The sequence below is a fragment of the Hibiscus syriacus genome, unplaced genomic scaffold (genome assembly GCF_006381635.1).
Source record: "Hibiscus syriacus cultivar Baekdansim isolate YM2019G1 unplaced genomic scaffold, ASM638163v2 tig00112124_pilon, whole genome shotgun sequence".
NCBI lineage: Eukaryota > Viridiplantae > Streptophyta > Magnoliopsida > Malvales > Malvaceae > Hibiscus > Hibiscus syriacus.
The window spans coordinates 373779-396161 of NW_024063258.1; the positions used below are offsets into that span (position 1 = coordinate 373779).

Consider the following 22383-nt stretch of genomic DNA (forward strand, 5'->3'; position numbering starts at 1 on the left):
TTTGAAAACAACTGACACATGATTCTTTGCAAACCCTTTTTAGTGCCTGCAGATTGATCTTGGCTAGAAGCTACAAGAAAAGACAACTTTGATCTGCAAATCTTAAGTTGTCATAAATGGCTTATCAAAGGTACTTATCAATGACAATTCCAGATGTTAAGTCACGTTGACCTTAATTTGTAGGGTAATATCCATTAATGAAGAGATATATACTTTATAAGATAATAAGATCTCATAATTAAGATAGAATAATATTGGAAAGAAAAAAAAAACCCATGCAGCTGGTTGATGATCTGATCACACCTGTTTTCAGTTTTCGTGCTTATTTTGAACTTACTGGTTTTGATTTCCATTTAAGAAGTGGAAGAAGGAGGTGGCTGAGGCGCCACTTGAGGTGTTCGCTTTCTTTTCTTCTTCTCGTAACTTATGCCTCTTGCTTTGGACTGCGAATCACGAACCTCACGTAGGTAGAGCCTAACAGCTCTAGCTCCGAAAGGGTTTGCTTCCGGCTTGCCGCCGTGTTCCTCAAAAGCGGCTCTGAGGCGTCCGATGAGAGCATCGAGGCTTCCCCAAGCTTGACGGAGGGGACAAGGGCATGGAGCCGGAGGGTTAGGGTCACCGAAGAAAGGGCACAGTGGAGTGTGGACTTTGGTTTTTCCGAACTGGTCGAGGTAGCGGAGGAATTCGAGAACGTGGGCGCCGCTGCAGCGGGAGAGGAAAGAGGAGGGCGGTGGTTACGGAGGTATTGCCCGAAAGTGTTCCAGTCACGGCGTTTTTGGTTCTCGTAGCGGCTGATGGTGGTGGAAGAAGAAGTGGACGAAGTGGGAGGGGGGGAGAAGGAGATGATGGCCGCCGCCGGTGAGGGGTTTGTGTTGTTGGTATTGGCGTTGCTCATGGTGGACATGGAAAGACTTGCAGGGAAATTTGAGGTTTCGAAATTCTGAAGAGAATCCATGTAAGACCTATGAAAGCAGAAAAGGGTTTTGCAGAATTTAGATAAACCTGAAAAACAAAAGAGAAAGAGTAGATTCAAAAAACAAAGCTATCTATAGAAATGAAAGAAAACAGACCAAAAAAGTCTTTGAAAAACAAGTGGGGATTTTTCAGCAGGGACTTAAGAATGCGTTGAAGGTGTGAGACATTAAGAGATGGGTTTGTTGATATAAGAGTTTGAAGAAGATGATTGAAGAGGATAATAAATGCTAGGTCTAATTCTTTCCCCAGTCCTCCTAATTGTTCAGATCATTGAAAATTTTGTCTTACTATGTTCTTTGAACTTTTAAAATTTAGTATAATTTTAAAAATTAAAAATACAATATTTTTTTAATATATTGGTCACAATTATATAGTAATATCTGTTAAGGAGTTTAATAAAAGTAATTACATATTTATCATCTGAAAAAAGTAATAAATTTAGTTTAATGTGTTAAGAAAATAAAGAAATTTACCTATTTTTTAAAAAATTTATCAAAATTTTAAATCTTATTTTTAAATTTTTAGATCATATGTTTAAAATTTTTTAGTCTATTAACAAATCACACACACCCTACAATAAGTCAGTAAATGCAGTTGTTTAAACTTGGATCTTTTAAAAAGAATAATATTCTCTTTTACCACTAAAATCACTTAATATGTTTAACTTCAACAAAAATTAAATGTAATAAGATTAGTTAATAATATTGTCCACCAAAATTTTATTTTTAAATAAGAGGATACAAGGAAAATTTCCTTATATATATGGTGAGAAAAAAAGAATGATTTATATGGGTGTAGAGAAAATTATTTTCTTAATTAAGGTTGAATAAACAGTGCATGGGAAAAATGATCAAACCGTTTGACACTTTTGAAGAAGACGTCTGGAAGGATCGACATTTTATGGATTGATATTTTATTAAAATTGACGTTTAGACTACATGTAGTTTAAGAAAGTCGTGTTTTCTAGACATTTTCCTAAAGAATTTAGGTAATTCGGTCATCTTTTCACATGTATTGTTCGCTCTACCTTAATTGAGAAAATAATTTCTACAACATCCCATACGAGTCATTTTTCTAAACTATTATTCGTCAACTTTAAATACGATGATCAAATTCATGAATTTAAAAGCAGAGGAAAAGACTTCTAAAAGTTGAAAGACTAGAGGGATTGAAGGAAAAATTAAACTCAAATAGTAATATAATTCATAAAACAATATCTATTTTAAATACTTTCAACTCCAAACGATAACAGATAACAAATAGGAAAAAGAATAGTTAGATCAGGCATTTAGGGGGAAATTAAGCAGCAACTGGGGTCTGGCACAGTTCATTTCCTTTGTATCTTCTTGAATCCTTGGTTTGATCAATCCTAGAAAACTTGAAAGGCTTATGATGTCTACTACTATGGCGGGCTTTTCCCTTTTCCCAACATTGTTTTGATGTTTAAAAAAGGAAAAGAAAAAACATTTGAAAGCTAGGGCAGTGTTTTGTCACGTTTAACTGTAAGTTTTCCTCGCAGAAAAAATGGGGAAGTGAACTCTCAGTTCCATCACTGACTGAGACTGGCAATGGTAAATGGGTAACCCTAAATAACTTTTATCTTATTGCGGAAAGGTAAAGAGGTTTAAACACTTGCATAAAAGAAGAAATAGAAGTATATGTTTTTAAATTACTAACAAAGATGGTCAATTTCGTACTATAATGATAAATGCATGCTTAGAAGTTGGTCTCGTATTTTTAAGATAAATTATGTATTTAATACTTAAATTATCAGTTTAAGTCTATTTTAATACTTAAATTTTTATTTTTTTTTAAAATTTAACGATAAATTTTGCTTAGATTTACTAAAAAATATAAAAATTAAAGTTTTTAACGACATGCACTAAAATGAAATAAAATTAAACTTACGTATGATTTTGAAAAAAATAAAATTTAAGTACTAAAACGGATCAAAATTGATAATTTAAATACTAAATGCATAATTTACCTTTTTTATTCGTTCACTCAAGAAATTTAACATAAAAATAGTATTTATTTCAGATTATAATTATTTTAGATTATTTTTTAGATTAATATTCTTTTGTGTCACGTATATGGTAAAGATGTGTTGTATAAAATATATTTTCAAAAGATCTTTAAACAGAAAATGTCTTTTGCTGACAACAATATCGCATAGATTAGACTAAAATAAAATAAAGAATAAAAATATAAAAATTTATACGAATTTTGTTCAGAAAGAAAATTATGCATGGTGTGTATGTCTTTAACACATATTTACATAAGCACAAGCACAAGTCATGCGACGGTGGTTATACATGTGTAACAGTCTTATTTTTAATCACTCGATTAATATATGTTTAAAAGACTATATTTCAACACTTGAAAAAAGTATATCTACAAATGTTATATTTGAGAAGCTCGTAGTTAAACATGTTGATTTTTGAGTTATCAAAGACATATCCTGAACTTAATCAGACACATATCAATATGATAGTCAAAGACAACTTTTGATACTGGATCTCGAGTTTTAGAAGACAACAACTGACATATTTTAAGACTTGATTTGATCAAGTTCATGACTTGTCTTTGACAACTCAAAATTAACATGTTTGGCAATAAACTCTTCAAATCACACAATTTTTTATATATGAAGTTCTTTTTAAGTGTTTAAATCTAACATTTTAAACATGCATTAACTGATCGATTGTCACTGCACGACCTAACTCATGCTCGTGGAAATACTTGTCAAATACACACACCATGTGCGTTTATTCTTTTTGGACAAAATTTATATAATTTTTTTCATATTTTGGCCCCCATTTTCCCTTTATTTAATTCTAACCCGGCCTTTAAATATTCTGATCGACTCCTGCCACTAAGGATGGAAGACGGGTACAATTTCATGGATTTCGTACCGCATCTGCTCCAATTAGGTTGGGGAAGGATATAAGTTCAGCGGGCAGTAGGCGGGTGTGAATGTAAAAAGTCATACCAGTCGTGGGTAGTGGGTAAGTGATGGGTTTAAAACCTTACCACCTCCGCATTCATCCGTCCCGCATTCACCCCACATCCGCCCGCCCACTAATTTCCCACCATATAATTTTGGACTATTATGAATTTAGGTATAATTTCAGAGAATATTCTATAAATCTTAAGATTTTATAGGATTTAACTTGTAATTTAACCAAATATTAAGATATAAACTCAATTAATCATTGGTTTATTTTATTATACTACTTAATGGATGTGTCTGTTTTATATTTTGTTGCTTATGTCAGTTGTAAGGTTGCTTGCAAGTGGGTATAGGGTTGTACAAGCGAGTACGGGATGAGTGGTGGATATCCAATTAGGTAGTGGGTGTGTGGATGGATTTGAGAATGTACCCACATGGACGGGTGTGAATTTAAAAGTTTTACCCATCATGAATAGTGGTTAGGTGATGAGTATGAAAATATTATATGGGTAAGAAAATGGAAGAATGGGTATCCACTCCCGTCTCACACGTTTACCATCCTTATCTGCCACAACATCAGAAGACGATTTCTATAAAAAAAAAATACCTTCTCATAAGTCCTTTACGCGTGCCGTTCTTTTGACCTAAGTGGCCTAAAATGGTACCAATACGATAAATAATCTCTATATTTTCGCTATTAATTTTGTGTGTGATATTTGGTAAAAAGAAGTTAGGTAAAATTCTATATATAATGTGGTGAGAAAAAAATATTAACCCATTTAAAGTGTTCGAGAAATTATTTTTTAAAATAAAATATATGCTATTATGAAATAGGAAGACACGTGAATTTTTCCATGCTACATCAATCGGAAGATCATGTTTAATAAAATAATAAACTAAAAATGTCATCTTTTAAGTGTCTTCCTAAAAGCGTCAAATAATCTATACATCTTCCTATCGATATTAACCATCTCATAAACTAAATTCCTTAACACCCTGAATGAGCCAATTTTTCTAACACATTATCCAAACATTTTTACAAATGCGTTGGTTTCGGGTTATCATTATTTTTTTTTTTACTTTTTATATATTAATTGAATATAGCTCGATTATATATAAATATATTGATGTAAAAATGTAAAACTTAAAATTAATAACTAATTTTAATAAATTGATTAAATAATTATATTTTATTTTTAAATATTGGTATAAATAAAAGCTGATGCTCATTTGTAAAAGTCAAAATTAACCGAAATGAACCAAAACATAACTTGCATATGGAAAATTCTACGACGCACGTCGCATACAACAACATATCATTAGGACGACGTATTAAAATAAACCACTAGTTAAATTAGTTTTATTAAGTAAATATTAAAAGAGATAAATTACAATTTTGTACCTAAATTATCGTTTTTGTTTGATTTTAGTATAAACTTTATTTTGTTTAAATCATTGACGGTAATGCTCATATGGCATGACATGTCAATTTTTTAATTTTTAATTATCACATCACTTTTTTATTTGTTAGTATTTTTTAATTAATTTTATTCAATTAATTAGGTTGTGACATGTGTAACCACTGTGCGATAAAAAGATAGAAATATTCTTGCTACTACTATGAATTAATCTTGAGTATTTTACATGAGAAATAAATCATTCAACCATTGAGCTAAAATAGTCATTTGAGTAAATTTCACCACATTTTGAATTTAACTTATAGAACAATATCAACACAAAATAAATATTTTTCGATGATTATGATATTCAAATTTTAGACACTTTAAATTAATCACTGAAAGCTTAGTCAGTAGTCACTCAACTATAGTGTAAATTTTTTATTATACCGAATTTAATACTTCATTATATAATTATTAAATTAAAAGTTAATTTTCACTTTATTTAGAAATAAAAAATAATTAAATAATTCATATATTTTTATAAAAATTATATGAAACATTTATAAAAAGGTATATTTATAATGTTATAAAAATATTTATTTATTTTTATAATTTAATTAATTATTTATTTGAAATAATATTATTTTTAAATTATTTATTTAATTTAAATTATTTTAAACTTAAGGCAAATTATACGTTTATTATCCAACTATTAATTTGGTTTCGTACAATATTATTTAAAATTAAATAGATAATTTAAAAAAATATTATTTCAAATAGATAGACAATATAATTTTAAAAAATAAATAAATATTTTAAAATATTTTCATAATATTATAAATAAACTTTTTAGAATAATTTAATATAAATTTTATAAATACATGTAAAAATAAAGTGATTAATATTTGATTATTTTTCAAATAAAATGATTAAAAAATAATCAAATAATATTTTCAATTTTAACATTTGTGAATGGAGTAATTAAGTTAAAAAATCATTTTTATCTCTACAATATCGAATTTAAATTAATTGTTTAATATATTAAATATTGATGACTATAAAAAAATATATATTAAATTTAATATATTCAATAATTTAATAAAAAAAAGGTATAAAAACATATCAACATGAAATTTAATAAGATCTAAAAAGATGGAGAGAGAAATATGATAGATGGAGACATAATAAAGGTAAAGGGTTAAAAATATGAGGGAATAACATGATTTTGTTTCTTCGCCTTTTTTTTCTTTCTTGGTTTCCATTGATTGACAGCACCTCTAGTAAATGACTACAATACCCTTTAATGATTCCATTTGGGCAATAACATAACAAATTGCATCAACCTGAAAGCATAAGTCTATCAAGTAACAGTGCCTTGCAAAATGCCAACAGTTGACGTGGGGAGCCATGGTTTTCAACCCCAGCTTTTTCTTGGCTTCCTTACACAAATAATTATAAAGATTCATCTATTTCATACCAAATCAGTTTTCAACCCCAACTTTTGTTTAATTTAAACTTAGTTTAACATGATTTTCAACTTAAAATATTATCGTATTCAACTTAAAATGATATAGATTTTATAACAATTTCGGTTATCATTGAAAAATATATCATGATAGGTTTAGGATATACAATCGAAAAATTTATATTCTTCATAATATTTTCGGTTGAAACCAAAAATATTATGAAGAATGTAAAATTTTCAATTATAAGTTAAAATGTTACTCTGTCTAACCTAAAAAAGTTGTTTTTTGTTAAAATTTTCGATTGCAACCTATTTATGTTATATTTTTAGTTTTATATTAACAAGTTATATTTTAAATTCTCTCGAAATTCAAAATGAAAATATATAGTATAAATTTTGAAATTTTCATTTTAAATTTAGATATTATAACTTTTGATATTTCAACTACTATACAGAGTGAATTTATAATTTGATGTTAGTATTAATATTTCAACTACTATCATTATTTTATAAATCTAATTTGTTTCTATTATAAGCGATAAGCGTCGAAATTGTCAAATAAATAAATACTCTAGTTCCAAATAAACGATGAAAGTAGTATGGAGAAGTACATGTTGATCCACGTAGACTAAAGAAGTTTGATAAATTTGCTTGTTTCGATCATTGAATTTTAATTGCAAAAATAAAAATGAGGATTTAGAAATAATGAAGTAAATAAATAATAAGAATAAATAATGAATAAAAATAATAGAAAGTAAATAAAGTAAATAAGGTAAAAGAATTCAATTGAGACGATATAGTCTTAGGCTTTGCTTATCCTCAATTTCAATTATTCATCTAAACAAATTTTTTCTTTTGAATGCACATCATTACAATCAACAAAGCCCAAACCTTGTAGCTAATTGTTCTCTCTAGTTAACTGATATTTTCAAGTCCATCTATGAAATTCAATCCTTGTTCGACTAACTACATCTATCATTGTTAGATCCAAGATAACTTTAAGTGTTGGAAAAGCTCGACTCGAGTTATAGCATATCACGAATAATTGAACTCGATCTTGATTCTCCTTAGCAAAATGCCGCTAAGTTTGTTTGTAAAGGCCTGATTTTCGGGTTAGAAGTTTTGGTCTAACCCAAGAGGGATTTAGATAAACCCATTAAGCTTATGAGACACCCATGTCTAACTATGGAGTAGTTGGGCTTGTGTAGAGCCCATTAAGGTGTAACAATGGGTATATTTGAAACAATGAGGAATGAAGAATGACCAAAAGAGAAGTTAACCCCTAAACATTTTGAAAGTTGAAATCTAATTAAAATTAAATGATGTATACATGCAGAACTTCCTCATTTTCTTCATCATTCCTTGCATTCTTCTTCTTCTTCTTCACTTTTGTCTCTTCATTTGGTTTAGTAAGAAGCTTAAAGGTGAAAACTTTCTTGTTCTCCAACCCTATTTCAACTTCCTTAAGGTGAGAAAGGTAAACTCTACATCTAGAACATCAATTCAAACATAATTTCTGATGGTTATGGTGGTCAATGTGGGGGGTTTTAGAGGGTTTTGAATTCTAGAGCTCTTGGGTATTCCAAATCTGTCCCAAAGAGTTTAGAATCATGTTTTTACTTTCTTTAAGCCTTCAAGTAAGTTTATAATATATTCTTTTATTTATTCTAGTAAAAGAAGTGTGTGAGAGCTTAAGGAGGAAGGACAAGCAGAAATAAGTGCTTGGGTGAACCTTGAGTTGTTTCTTCAGTCCCTAGGTGTAAGGTAACACACTTATAACCTTCATCTACTGCTTGTAGATCAAAATATGTAGTTTTGGTGCTTTAATATGTGATTGAGCCATTTGTTTGCACTTGGGGGTTTAAGCGTGAAAACAAGGATTTTTTGTTATTCATGTGCAAAAGTTCTTTATGTAGTAAATAAGCTTTAAATTCTATTTAGGGACCTTGGGTACACTTTAGGAATGAATTGGAGAATTTTAGACTAGTGAAACAAAATTTTCTTACAGTACCGATATTGTCAATCGTGTAAGGGTAAAATTCAGAGGGTCAATGAGGAGAGTATTGATACTCTATCAAGGAGTATCAATATTGCTCGGGTGGTATTAGTACTCAGGGTTAAGTTTCGATATTAGGGGTTTTAATCAAATTCTAGAATGTAATTTTTGTATCGATACTCATGAGTGTAAAATATCGATAGTCCCAATAGGGGTATTGATACCAAGGTATTGTTTAAAAATATTGAAAGCAATTTTGGTATCATTATTCAAGGGAGTATCGATACCCAAAAGATGAAGTATCGATACTCTTAGGAAAGTATCGATACTGAAAGATATACCAAAACATCGAATATAAATTTGGTATTAATAATCAGAGAAGTATCGATACCACAAGAGGGGAGTATCGATACCTTAGGAGGAGTATTGGTACTATCGTGACTATTTAGGCTATAAACCTATTTTGGATTAGATGGATAAAACCAAGGGGTTTAGGTGACTGAAACCTTGTAATAGACTTACAAGTGAAAACCTTAATGAATTGTGTGATAATATAAGATCTTAATAAGGTAATATTCCATAAGACTTAAGCCTTGCTTAATGCTCGAGAAACATTGAGGACACTGAAGTTACTTGTGTACGCCGTTGGTATAATTGAGTAAAAATATTATCTAAATATATCTAATCTAGTGCTTGGGCACTTTGATAACTCCCTAAAAAGACTACTTTTAAGGTCTTTTTCACTTAAGTTATTGTTTGTATAAGGGCTCATTTAGGTCATTTTAGACGCATGTAGATGCATATCATTGCATCTGTTGTGGTCGTGTTATTTTATGTTGTTAAGGTGTTGGATGAAGAGAAAGATTTAGTTTTTAGTGATGTGCAGGAAAACAACAAAAAAAAGGGCGAGCTGGGAAACAAAGTCGTGGCATCACATGTTGCTGAAGTAGATAGAAATGCCTTGGCATTTCCGGTGCAGAAAAAGACAAAAAATATTATTATAAATAGACAGTTGGCTAGGCACATGTCTGATGGTTATAACCACTTTCTGGGGACCACTGCCACATGTGTGGATTGACATCACGCCCGAGGAGTGACTCTAGGGGTATGATGGGTATTTTGGAGTGCTAAATCCCATGAATACCTTAGATATATTTATTATTTAATACACCTCACATGAGAGAGGAAAAGTGGTTACACACTCACACTCGACAGCTTGAATTTCTTACACTCAATGGTGTTCATCCATTGGCGAAGCTCGAGGGATTGGCAAGCTAGGAATTTGAGAGGAGCTACCGAGCTAAGACGGTTCGTGGTGGCTGAGGGGAGCTCTGGCAGCGCGCGTCGAAGGCTTTTTCCTTAATCCCTTTATTGTTGTTTTTTTTCATTTATTTTAGTTGGGTTGTTTGGAACTAATGATTTTCATGTTTTATTTCATGGAATATTCGAACCCTACCATGAACTAACCTTATTTAGTGGAGATGATGTGGCATTATATTCTATTAGGTTCATTTGACTAGAGATAGCGAGAGCAATTTCAACAAACTCCGTCGAGCAAGTGAAGCTTATATAAATTAAATATGCTAGGAGATAAGTTTTATAATCCTTAAATCATTCCCCATCACCCATTCCTGAAGTAGTTTCCCTTGTGAGAATTGTCAAATCATTTTATTTATTTGTTGTTTTTAGCATTTTATGCTGCCTTGGTACTGTTATTATTTTTACGTTATAATTTGCTATGTTGCCACTACATTTACATCCATTTTGCCTCAACATTACCATTTGTTGCCACATCATACCATCATTTCATCCCCACCAATATTTATTGTCTTGACATCCATCATTAGTGCATACCATTACTAACTATACTTAGATAGAGTAGTTCTTTGCTTTGGTTAAAATTTGTAATTTCCACCAATCCCTGTGGAGACGATACACACTCATCACTTTATTACTAGTTTGATTGTGTATACTTGCATATATTTCACGTCCATATTTAGTACTCACAAAAAGGGAACACACTTTAAATGCTAATAAGATGTTGCATCGATGCTATGTGACTTGAGAAAATCCCAAGTTCTCTAGAGGAGTAGACTAGTCGAGTGAGCCTCTGGTTCTATGTGACTCAGACTCAACTCGAGATTTAGAGAGACATTGATGTTGTGTGACCCAAATTTCGCCTAAGGTTCTTAGCAAGTAAATAAGAGTATGAGTTCCATGTTGTTAAGTGTCCCCGAGATACACCTTGATGCTTACTATGGTTGTTGAGTTATTGTATATAATTGTTCATAACCATACTTGTAGTATGTTCATATATTGGATGTATATAGTATAGTTGGATTCCTTGTGTGACACTGAGCTTGTGAGCTCAACGTATGAAATGTGTTTTCGTACGTAGGTTCTTAGGTGACATCAGAGGAGTTTTTTGCCAGGTTTTAGGATTTATAGACTTGATTGCCTATTAGAGTATATCTCTAGTATCTAGTGGGCATGTACTATCCTAGACCCTAGATATTTCATATTTGAGTCGTAAACTCTATCTTTATACTAATATATTTTAGAGACTATTTTTGAGAGTTCCCATATTTAAATACTTACATTTTGTATATGTGTGATTGTTTTGGGTATTTATATTATGTCTGAATGTTAATTTGGTTAAAAGTTTTCCAAAAATAGTTAGCCACTTAGGTGGTTTTGTGTAACATTCTAATCACCCGTATTTCAAGTCGGGTCATGTTAGGGTGTTACATTTAGTGGTATCAAAACATCAGGTTCAGTTGTTCTTAGGACTCGTGGGTTAGAGTCGTTAGGTGTCAATGAAGTACATATCACTAGGTGTCAAGCGTACTTAAATGTATAGAAATGATGATGATTACTGTTTTTCTTCTTGGAAATCATAGGTTATGGCAAATGATCCCGTTTATAATCAGGAGGACGGTTAGGAGAGTCATGCCTCCCTAGTCGGAGATACAAGGACGAGTTCTTTCCTGACTCCGAGGATATGAGTATCTAGAAGAGACGGGAATAGATGAGGTGACATCTTTTATAGAACTCACGCATGTAATGAGGAACATTGTTAGAGCCATCCCTACGGCACCCGCTGTACCCATTCTTTATGTTTCATCCTAGCAACCCCTTAAGAGTCTTTCGTCGAGACTCCATAGCTAAAAGACCACCTAATTTCTAGGTTCGAGTGACGACAATCCTCTAGTCGTTAACCAGTGGCTCCACGAGATCCTTTGTACCTTGCAACAACTTTCTTTTACCCCGGATGGTAACTTAGAGTGCATTATCGCCCTGCTAAAGTATAACGCCCCAAATTTCAGGCTAGTAGTTTTGGGTCTACCCGAGAGGTAAGTGAACCCCATAGAATTTATAATTTAAGTTATTGGCTTAATTGGAATAAACATGATCCTAATTAAGCATAAAAATGAGATTTGTAAATTTCATAAATATGAGAAATTATCTTTAATTTAATTTTGCCGTTTTGGAAAGATGAAGACTTTTTTATCATTTTCATCTCAATTTTCTCTTTATTTTACTATCTTCTCATTTTCTCTTCCTCCCTCCTCTATAAGTTTCTTAGCAAATGTAAGCTCTTGAGCCCATTTCAAGTTTTATTTTCGTTCTTAACCCCTCAAGCAACATGGATTTAACCATTCAAGCCATGGTTTCTTTGTTTGCAAGGGGAAGTTGGGGATTTTATCATCCAAGTCTTGGTGGGGGATGATTTCTAGATAAATGAGCTCAATTGTGGGAATCAATCATCAAAGTAGTGTATTTCTAATCCTTTGGAGTATTTAGATTCCATAAATTACAAGTTTTTGCTAAGATTTGAATAGTTGAGTATTTTAGTGTTCATCTTTAATTTTTCAATTAAATCATATTTTAGGTGTTAAAAAATATGTTTTATGACACATAAGGACCCTAAATAACTTACTAGAACTTCATAATCAATTTAGAACTCAAACAAAGTCATTTGGGGTGAGTTTCAAGTGTATCTCGAGCCTTGGGACAAACCTTTACAACCGACTTGATGAAACTATCTTTCTGAGAGTTTGATGTGATCCTTGGGAAGAATTGGTTATCCGTGCATGAGCCTAAGGTTTAGGGCTAGACAACTTAAACTTCGTAAGTCATATGACACCAAGATTTTAATGGCGAGTGAAGAGCTCAATTGCACCTCAAGGATTGTTTCGACACTAAAGGCCCATAAGTTGATAAGCATAGGTTGTGAGGTTTTTTTTGCTCATGTGGTGGACACTCGTGTTCCAAGTCTAGTTTTAGAGGAGATCCGTGCAGTGAGAGACTTTACTGATGTTTTTCAAGAGAAGTTGTCAGGTTTACCACCCGATAGAGAACTAGATTTTGGCATCAAAGTCATGCTAGGTTCAGTTCCAGTGCCCATTGCTCCATGTCGCATGGCACCGAAGAAGTTAAAGGAGCTTAAGGCTCAAATCTAAGAACTTCTAGAGCATGGATTCATCCAACCAATCATCTCTCTATGTGAAGCGTCATTATTGTTTGTAAAGCATAAAGATAGATCCATGAGGTTGTGCATTAACTATCGTCAATTGACCAAGCTAATCATGAAGGATTGGTACATGTTTATGAGGATCAATGATTTGTTTGACCAACTTAAGGGAACTAGGGTGTTCTCCAAGATCGATTTGAGGTTGAGGTATTAACAACTAAAAGATAAAGAGAATGGCATAGTGAAGACTATGTTTAGGACTCGATATAGTCACTATAAGTTTCTAGTGATGCCTTTCGGTCTCACCAATGCCCCAACCACATTCATGGACTTGATGAAAATGATCTTCCATCGGTACCTATATCAATTCATAGTGGTGTTTATCAACAATCGTGTACTCACATTTAAAAGAGGAGCATGATCATCACCTTCGTATTGTGCTTCAAACTCTGATGGAGCATCGATTATTCGTCAAGTCTAGTAAGTACGAGTTTTGGCTATCAGAAGTGTCATTTTTAGGTCATGTGGTATCTATCGAGAGTATGTGAGTTGACCCTCAAAAGATTCGAGTCATTCTTGAGTATGAGCCATCATTGAATGTCTTTGAGGTGCGCAGTTTTTTAGGCCTTGCTGGATACTATCATCAATTCATAAAAGGGTTTGCTCTGATGACAAAGCTACTGCAAAAGAGAGTATCGTTTTTATGGGATGATAAGTGTGAATAGAGCTTCAAAAGACTAAAAGATATTTAACTCAAGCACCAGTGTTGACTCAACTGGAGTTGGGTAAGGACTATATCGTGTTTAGTGATGCCTCACTGAACGAGTTAGGTGGCGTGTTGATGTAGGAAGGTAAAGTGATTGCGTATGCGTCTCGAGTGCTTAAACTGCATGAACACAATTACCCCACTCATGATTTGGAACTAGTAGTTGTGGTCTTTGCCCTAAAGATTTGGAGGCACTATCTCTTCGAAGAGAAATGCTAAATCTTCACTGACCACAAGAGTTTAAAGTATTTTCTCACACAAAAGAATTTAAATCTAAGGCAGCGAAGTTGGGTGGAATTACTTAATGATTATGAATGCGTGATCGATTATCATCCAGGTAAAGCAAATATGGTGACAAATGTTTTAAGCTGAAAGACAATGTCCGACCTTCGAGCATTGTTTGCGTGTTTGAGTTCAAGCGTTGAAGGTGGATTGTTGGTCGAATTACAAGTCAAACTCGAGTTGGTTAAGGAGGTAAGAGAACTTCAATGGACCGAAAGCCACTTGTTAAATAAAGTTGAATAAACTCATCATGGCAAGGCGCTTGGTTATGAGCTAAATAATGACGTTGTGTTATTTTTTCTAGGACGCTTGTTTGTTCCGTCGAACGAGGAGTTACAAACTAAGATCCTTGGTGAGGCGTATTATAGTTCGTTTTCAGTCCATCATGAAGGGAAAAAGATGTATCGAGACCTTAGTTAGTTGTATGGTGGCCAGGTATGCAAAAGGAAATAATTGAGTTTGTGTCTAGGTGCTTGGCTTGTCAACAAGTTAAAGCGAGACATCAAGTTCCATCAGAGTTGCTTTAGCCTATCTAGATTCCGTAGTAGAAATGGGATAGAGTGACCATGGATTTTGTGACTGGGTTACCAATGATGCGAAGGAAGTAGATGCAATCCGGGTAGTAGTCGACTGACTAAACAAGTCTGCTCATTTTCTGCCAGTTCGCATGAATTTCACCCTAGAAAGGTTGGCCCATAAGTCTTGTAAGGATTTTAGTAAGAGATGTAAAAGAGCTAAGAAATAAAAGGATCCCTCTAGTGAATGTTTTATGGAAGAACCATGGTGCTGAGGAATCAACATGGAAAATCGAAGAAGACATGTAGCTTTAATATACGTATTTGTTCTGTCCAGATAAATTTCGAGGATGAAATTTCTAATTAAGAGAAATGAGTTATAACGCCCCTAAATCTAGGGTTAGTAATTTTGGGCTAAGCCTAATGGGTTTTGGATGGCCCATAAGTCTTGTAAAAAGCCTTGACCCAAGTTTGAGTTGAGTTGAGCTTGGGTTGAGCTTAATTAGAGAGAAAAATGGTATTTTTGTTTTGAGACCAAAATTAGAGTGAACAAGGAGCTAATTACCCCAATTTCTTTTATAAGGCTGATTTTGGTGAGGTCACACGACTAGACTTAGTGGGAGAAGTTGGTTCTTTTAATCTCTTATTTTTCTTACCTTTGTCTTTTTCCCTCATTCAAAAACTCATATTGGTTCTTCTTGTATCTTGAGAAAATGAGCTAAATTTAGTATCTTGTAAGCTTTATATGAAATTCTAAAGGTAAGAATCATAATCTTCTTCACTATATCTTCAAACCAAGCCCTCTTTCTCCCTATTTGGTCATGGAAGCTATAAGAGATGTTTTAGTAGGGTTTAGAAAGTAATGTTGTTTTATCTTAATTTTAGTAGATTTGAGCCTTAGGAAACCTCCTTAACATCATTCTAAGCTCTCAACCAAGTTAGTAACTCACGTGGTTGATTTTTATCTAGTGACAGAAGTTGGACAAAGCTCCAAAAGCAAAAGAAAAGAGAAGTTAGCACTTGGTTGAGTCTTGAGTGTTCCCAACAACTTAGAATTCAAGGTAACACATTTCTAACTCATTAATATCACTAGTAGATCAATAGACGTGTTCTATTACTTTGTATGAGTTCATGAAGCATGTATGAACATTCATGATAGATATCAGTTTATGGTGTTATACAACATGTAAAATGACTTATTATGATCTTCTTAATCTTACATAAGACTTAAACAACGTTTAAGGGCCTTAGAAGAACTTATGGGTAAATATGAGATGTCATTTTCGTGCTCAAACAAAGCATTTTTGGGTTTGAGTATCAATATTGGATGAACAATACTAATAATATTCTTCAGATAGCCAAAAACAAGGTGTTTTTGACTGGTGGTATCAATACCCTGTTTATAAGGTATCGATACCCAAGGGTAGAGTAATGATAGCGTCTTTAGATTTCAAATTCCAATACCAATAATGGTATCGGTACTCCCTGAGTACCGATACCATCTAAAGCAAGGGTATTGATACCTTAAGTAAAAGTATCAATAATAAAGTTAATTTCCCAACATCGAACTTAATCTTGGTATCTATACTCAGAATGTAATTGATACCCTAGTATAAAAGTATCGATACCCCAAATAAGAGTATCGGTACCACAAGATTTCCTCAGATGTAACCATTTTTAGTATATATATTAAGGGTGAATATCGATACTTAAAGGTCAATACCAATGCTGAAAGACTTAGTATCGATACTATTGTCCTAAATTAGGCAAAGAACTCAACTTGGTCCAAGAGTTGGGAAAGGGTCTAGAATCATCAAAACTTCTTGAATAAACTTACAAGCAAAAACAACTAAGAATGATATAGAATAAGATGTCATACAACTAGCCATTATGTGACGTTCAGGAAAACAACAAGGACACCTGAGTTACTCTAGCAATATGAAGATCATCTTGTATGATTAAAATATCTAGATATATATCAGCTAGTGTCAAGGCACTTCAGTTGCTAGCTGAGTGTAGATGCCCCAAGTACTTCAAGAAGTAACCTGGTTGGGTGTATGTTTTCAATGCAGTTCCGGATCTTACCCAAATACCTAAGGGTATCTTAGGTAAGCTAATAGGGTGTACGTCCCGAGATGCAGACCCTCTGACCATACCATGATTCCTACCTTAGCTTGTATGTTAATGTTCATACCTTAGCTTGTATGTTAATGTTCCTATATGTTTATCTCTGCTTGCTAGCATACTCTTGTAGTGAATGCACGTAGTATAATACAATTATTTGTGTAACATTGAGCTTGTAAGCTCAGCGTTTGGAATATGTTTCCTATGTTATGTTCTTAGGAGATCCATCGAGGAGCTTATCGCCGGTTCATGATTCTAGATTCTACCGAGGCACTAGAATACGTCTTGAGTCTTTTCAGAGGGCATATACTAGTATAGACCTTCATGTATTTAAGTAATAACTCTATTTTGAAATACTTGATATGTATTATTTTGGATGCTCCCCACATTTCAAACTTAAATATTTATGTTCCACATGTGGTTTTGTTTAATTATATATCTGAATGATGCTTTAACGTCATTTTAAAAAGAAAAAAAATGGATTATTCACTTTGTTTGTCCCATGTAAGACTCTAGTTTGTCGATCTTCATGTCGATTCAAATTAGGGTGTTACACACTATTAAAAAATTAATGTTAATGTTGATGTATAGTCATAAGATAATATTACGTTACCATTGATTTTTTTTTATAAAATTACACAATCAATTCTGTTAATTTTTTTAATGATAGGTGACCAAAATAAAACCAAAACGTAACATTAAATATGATTTTTTTAAAAAAAATATTTGAGTGATTAAATCAAAACAAAAGTGAAAGTTGGAATTGTAATTGTAATTTTCCCTATTTTATTAGGAAGTTTGTAAATTATTATAAGCCCCAATTGAGTCTGAGTAAACACTAGCAATGGTTCTCCCTCGCTAAAACTATTTCCAGATAAACTGGAATCAATTACAATTATGCATAACTCACTCCCATATGCACTGAAAAGACAAATGGAAGTTAATTTACTGGTCCCCTGGCGGAATCATCGAGTACAACGATATCGGAAAAATATATATTTAATATATAGAACTGAATGTTAATTATCATCGGTAACTATAAAACGTTGTAACTGCCAGTACTCATCCTCATTTCTACAAATATTTATAGCCAGTAAAACCTACATGCAACAAATTGGTAGAACATGAAGAGCTAATCGTGGCAGGCGTCGTTTTAAAGGTAAAAGCATTTACCTCGTGGTTTTTCTCTGGTGGTCATCTTTTTTCAAGAACGATTTCATGTTACACGAATCAGAAGCACAGCCATGATGAAAACGCATGTCATGGCTAACATCAGCAGCCATTGGAAACATGTAGTCTTACAGGTTTCAGAATATATCTTCATTGCACGGACATTAGTATGTCCAGTGGTAGCAAGACTGCTCAATAGCCGTCTCAGTGGAATCAAGTATCTGCAGTACTCCATAATTAGTCTATAGACTAATGGATTGCAAATGTTCCATTAGTTGAACAAAATGGATTGAAGAGATGCATAAACTTTGCAACCTTGGGTTTAGTACTCGAGACTTGATCAAATAGTCTATAGATGCTTAGATACTAAGTTTCAATAGAAGAGTTAAATACGAAAACATCGCATTAATATGTCAAGCTATACTTTTTATACCTTTAAAACTTAGTCACAATGCTAGTTATTTCTTAGAAAGACCTATTTTATTATAAATCTGAATGAAGATAATCCCATTCCCACCCATTAGAAATCAATAAAATGTGACTAAATCCAGACATGAATCCAGTAAAGAGGACCCTCATAACAGCTTCAGAGGATAAATTTGAGTCTAAGCTCATCATAAAATTTGACAAATGGTATGTCTTATCAAGAGTAGGTAATCAATCAGAAATCATGGAATAAAAATTAGAAGTATACAAGTTAACTTTACCTTTTCAGTGTTCTCCAAGGACCGGCTCATCATAACACTACGCTCTTTAAGTTGCTGTGCCAATCCAACCATCTCATCTGTTAAATCCTCTTGAAGCATTCTGTATTGGAGGAGAATTTAAATTAACAGCCATAAACAGCAAAACAAACCCAAATAAAAATGGGATATATTCAAGTTCAAGCTTATCATCATTCAGGTTACTTCTAACATATCTTTGACATAACAAGTACAATTGAGAGATGAGCCATTGACTGACATCATATTTTCAGCTCCTTCCAGCAGAGGGATATATTGTGTCAAGGACAAAGCATAATTTTAACTAATAGCAATAAAAAATGATACCTGTGCTTTTGTATGCAGCATGATAGGGGAGGATGTATCAGCCTCAGCGGTGTCATGAGTTCTATCTTTGATGTTTGAGGTAGGCATGCTCAACGGCTCAAAGCAATCAAAACCATATTTACGATAAAATTCAAGAGCTAATCTGACCTACAGTTATCCTCAGTACTAAAGATTCACTTACACAACTCTCCTTTTTAATCCTGGGGAGGATTGCATGTGGTTTTTTGAATCTGATTTAGGACTCTGCTTAAAAGAATTTCTTGTAACAGGCTCCTCGGATACCTTTATTTCGGGCTACAACTTAACCATATAAAATAATGATTGGAAATTAAAACCTCTATGAATAAGAATCACGAGTCAGAGGACACAAAGGAAACATGCACGCACATGAAGATAAGCAAAAGGTATACAAACTGACCTGACATGGAAGGAAAAGCTTTACTGCCTATACATTTTAAAGTCCCATGCTATCATTTTTTTATTTCCTTCTTACAATTCCAGGTATTTCTTAAATCATACAAATTAAATTGAAAAGTTTACAAGCTGTCATGGAAACAAAACAGTTAAATATGTTGCATGAGAGAAGTAAAGAGGAATCAATTAGCCAAAATAAAAATCTTTTTGTTTATATCATTGTGTTCTGCAACAAATTAAAAGTTACATCCAAGTAGCAATTGAATCAAAGTAAAGCATAAAAGAGAAGAAAGAATCAACCTAGGTAAACCTTCTGGTGTTCTCTCTTCAGCTAACTGTTCTAAAAGTTCTCTCAAAGTAGCAACACTGCAAACGAAAAAAAGAGTTGAATTCTTTACATCATTCCTGAATTCAAAAGGAAAATATATATATAGATAGAAGGGAAATTGAAAAATAACTCAGAGGAAAAAACCAATCAGAGAGCTACGTAAGACATGGAAGCAAAATTGGCATCAAATGCTATATAATTAAAGATTAGGGTTGAAACATGAGAAGACATACATGTACGAGTTTAGAATGATTTTTTTGTTGGGGTGCAGCTGCAAGTAACCTTTGAAAATTCACTTCTGTTTTACTCCTTCCCATATCTATGCCCTGTTTTGTAACCAAATTTTAAATAATTGATATAAAAAACTAATTATCAGAGAAACAATCAATGAACAGTTTATTCATCAATCATCAGTGTACATCAGCAAAATATTCTGCCTGTTAACCTGATGCTTTGAAACAATGAGTCTCATACAGTCAAGTAAACCAATGGATCACATTTCCAAGTCTAATCCAAAATTTTGGTTGACATGTTTGTACATATTTCCTGGTTCAAAGAACCACATTTGGCCATGACGAGCTATAATCCAATAAGAGGAAAGAAATACAGGAAAAAAGACCAAAGTTTATTTTATACTTTCATGCACACACTCTTATACATATTACAGCATAAGTCTCACATTTTTCAGATCAAACGCACCAACTGATTCCCTAATGGCTTACTGCAAAATGCAGTCAACTCAAATATCAAAGTGCAATTGATGTAGTTCAACCAAAATGATGAAATGATGTTGATCTATTCAAGATAAATGGTAACTGTTCCTTCAATATTTAGGTTGACAACCAGCACTTCATTTTATAGTTATCTATCCATTATTGGTTGGTCTCAAAGGGCGGCAATACCCGTCCCTAGCTTCACCATCAGAAATGGGAAATTACTTGAGCAAGTAAATTTTTACAAGAAAATAACATTAAATTAACAAAACGAAGTTAAAATCAGACTACAGAAAACAATTCGATTAACTTTTGCTCGCAGTCTGTTTTCAGAAATGCGTGATTTACAGAATTTCTATGGACATTGTATTCTTCTCTCCAATCACCAACTCTTCTAACACCAAACACTGTAAGACCATTCATTAACTGCAGTCTGCATCAGGGTTTGAAACTTGTTGAGAAAAAGACGGCAAAGATGTACACCAATGATTAAATGGATCTAACTTGAGTTTGCCCTATTATAAGAAACTTTTGTTTGATAATGTCACTTAATTTGGTAATTCAATGTTGTGCCACTCAAACTTGGGTGCAAATAGCAGATACAGCATGTGTCCAACAAGGTCATCTTTATTTGGTTATGTATTTGGAACATTCTTAGAGGGCTATATCACCATAATCATGTTCAAATATGTATAGGAAACGATTACAGAACAAACTAAGCAACATATAATGAATGAACATTAAAAAAAACAAGAATCAAACGGGTAAACACCAACGTTCACAGATCCCATCACCCAGAATCCATTGAGGAAATTGAATTAGTCGTGCAAATACATAATGATCGCCAAACAAAGCTATTTGAGTTTGAGACATTAATCAATAGGTCCAAACAGAAACATAAAAAAAGCTGTAATGTTCATTCCCCAATCTTGGGTTCTTCCCAAAACAAAAAACACTAACGTCCCACATACATTAGAAAGAACCCAAAACGAGTTTGGTGCCAAAAACAGAAACAAGTATGGGAATGGAAATTGAAAATAAGCAAGAAAAAACGCACAAAAATGAAGTTTCATCTTGCATGATTTTATCAAAGATTTTGAGGTAAGCAAAGACATCTGGTTGATCATAGCATAAGAGGAGTAAAGCCAAGTTGAAGAAATACCTGCAGCCGGTTAAGGATTTTGACTTGGTTTTGGATTGAGAATAGCGGAAGCTCCCCTTTGTTCTCTACTTTTCTTACGGCTTTTCGATCACTCTCTCTCCCCGGGAGTGACGCCGCCTTCCTCTTTCGATCCGACTTCTCTGAAACTTTTATTCTATTTTATTTTCCTTGATAACATCATGGGTAAACTACATGGTTACTAAAATTTGAGTATGTTATGTTTCCGTATTATAGTTTTAAAGGTAATAAATTAATTATTATTGACCGAGAACAAAATGATCATTAATATTATCGGTTGATAATAAAGTAATTATTTATAGTTGTTTTTGTTAAAATTGACGATGTAGCAATATTAATAAAAATATTAATATTTAGTTTTACCACCACAATACTACTAAAATATCAAATAGTTCATTGAACAATAATTTTATATTTATTTTTTGTGACAAGAGGAGCTTAAACTAAGCTAAAAATGGGCAGCTAGCACTCGGAGGCATTGACAATGTTCTTCCTTCAAACTCGTTTTTTTCAATCATTTTGGCCATGTTATCAGCCAATCTATTTGCTTTGTGGTGTTCTTGTGAGATTGTTATTGTC

General features: G+C 32.9%; 2 pseudogenes; both read right to left on the reverse strand.

Annotated features, from left to right (window-relative positions):
* Positions 1 to 248: 248 nt before the first annotated feature.
* On the reverse strand, positions 249 to 1128 carry LOC120174796 (annotated as a pseudogene).
* Positions 1129 to 18022: 16894 nt separating this feature from the next.
* On the reverse strand, positions 18023 to 21969 carry LOC120174808 (annotated as a pseudogene).
* Positions 21970 to 22383: the final 414 nt, after the last annotated feature.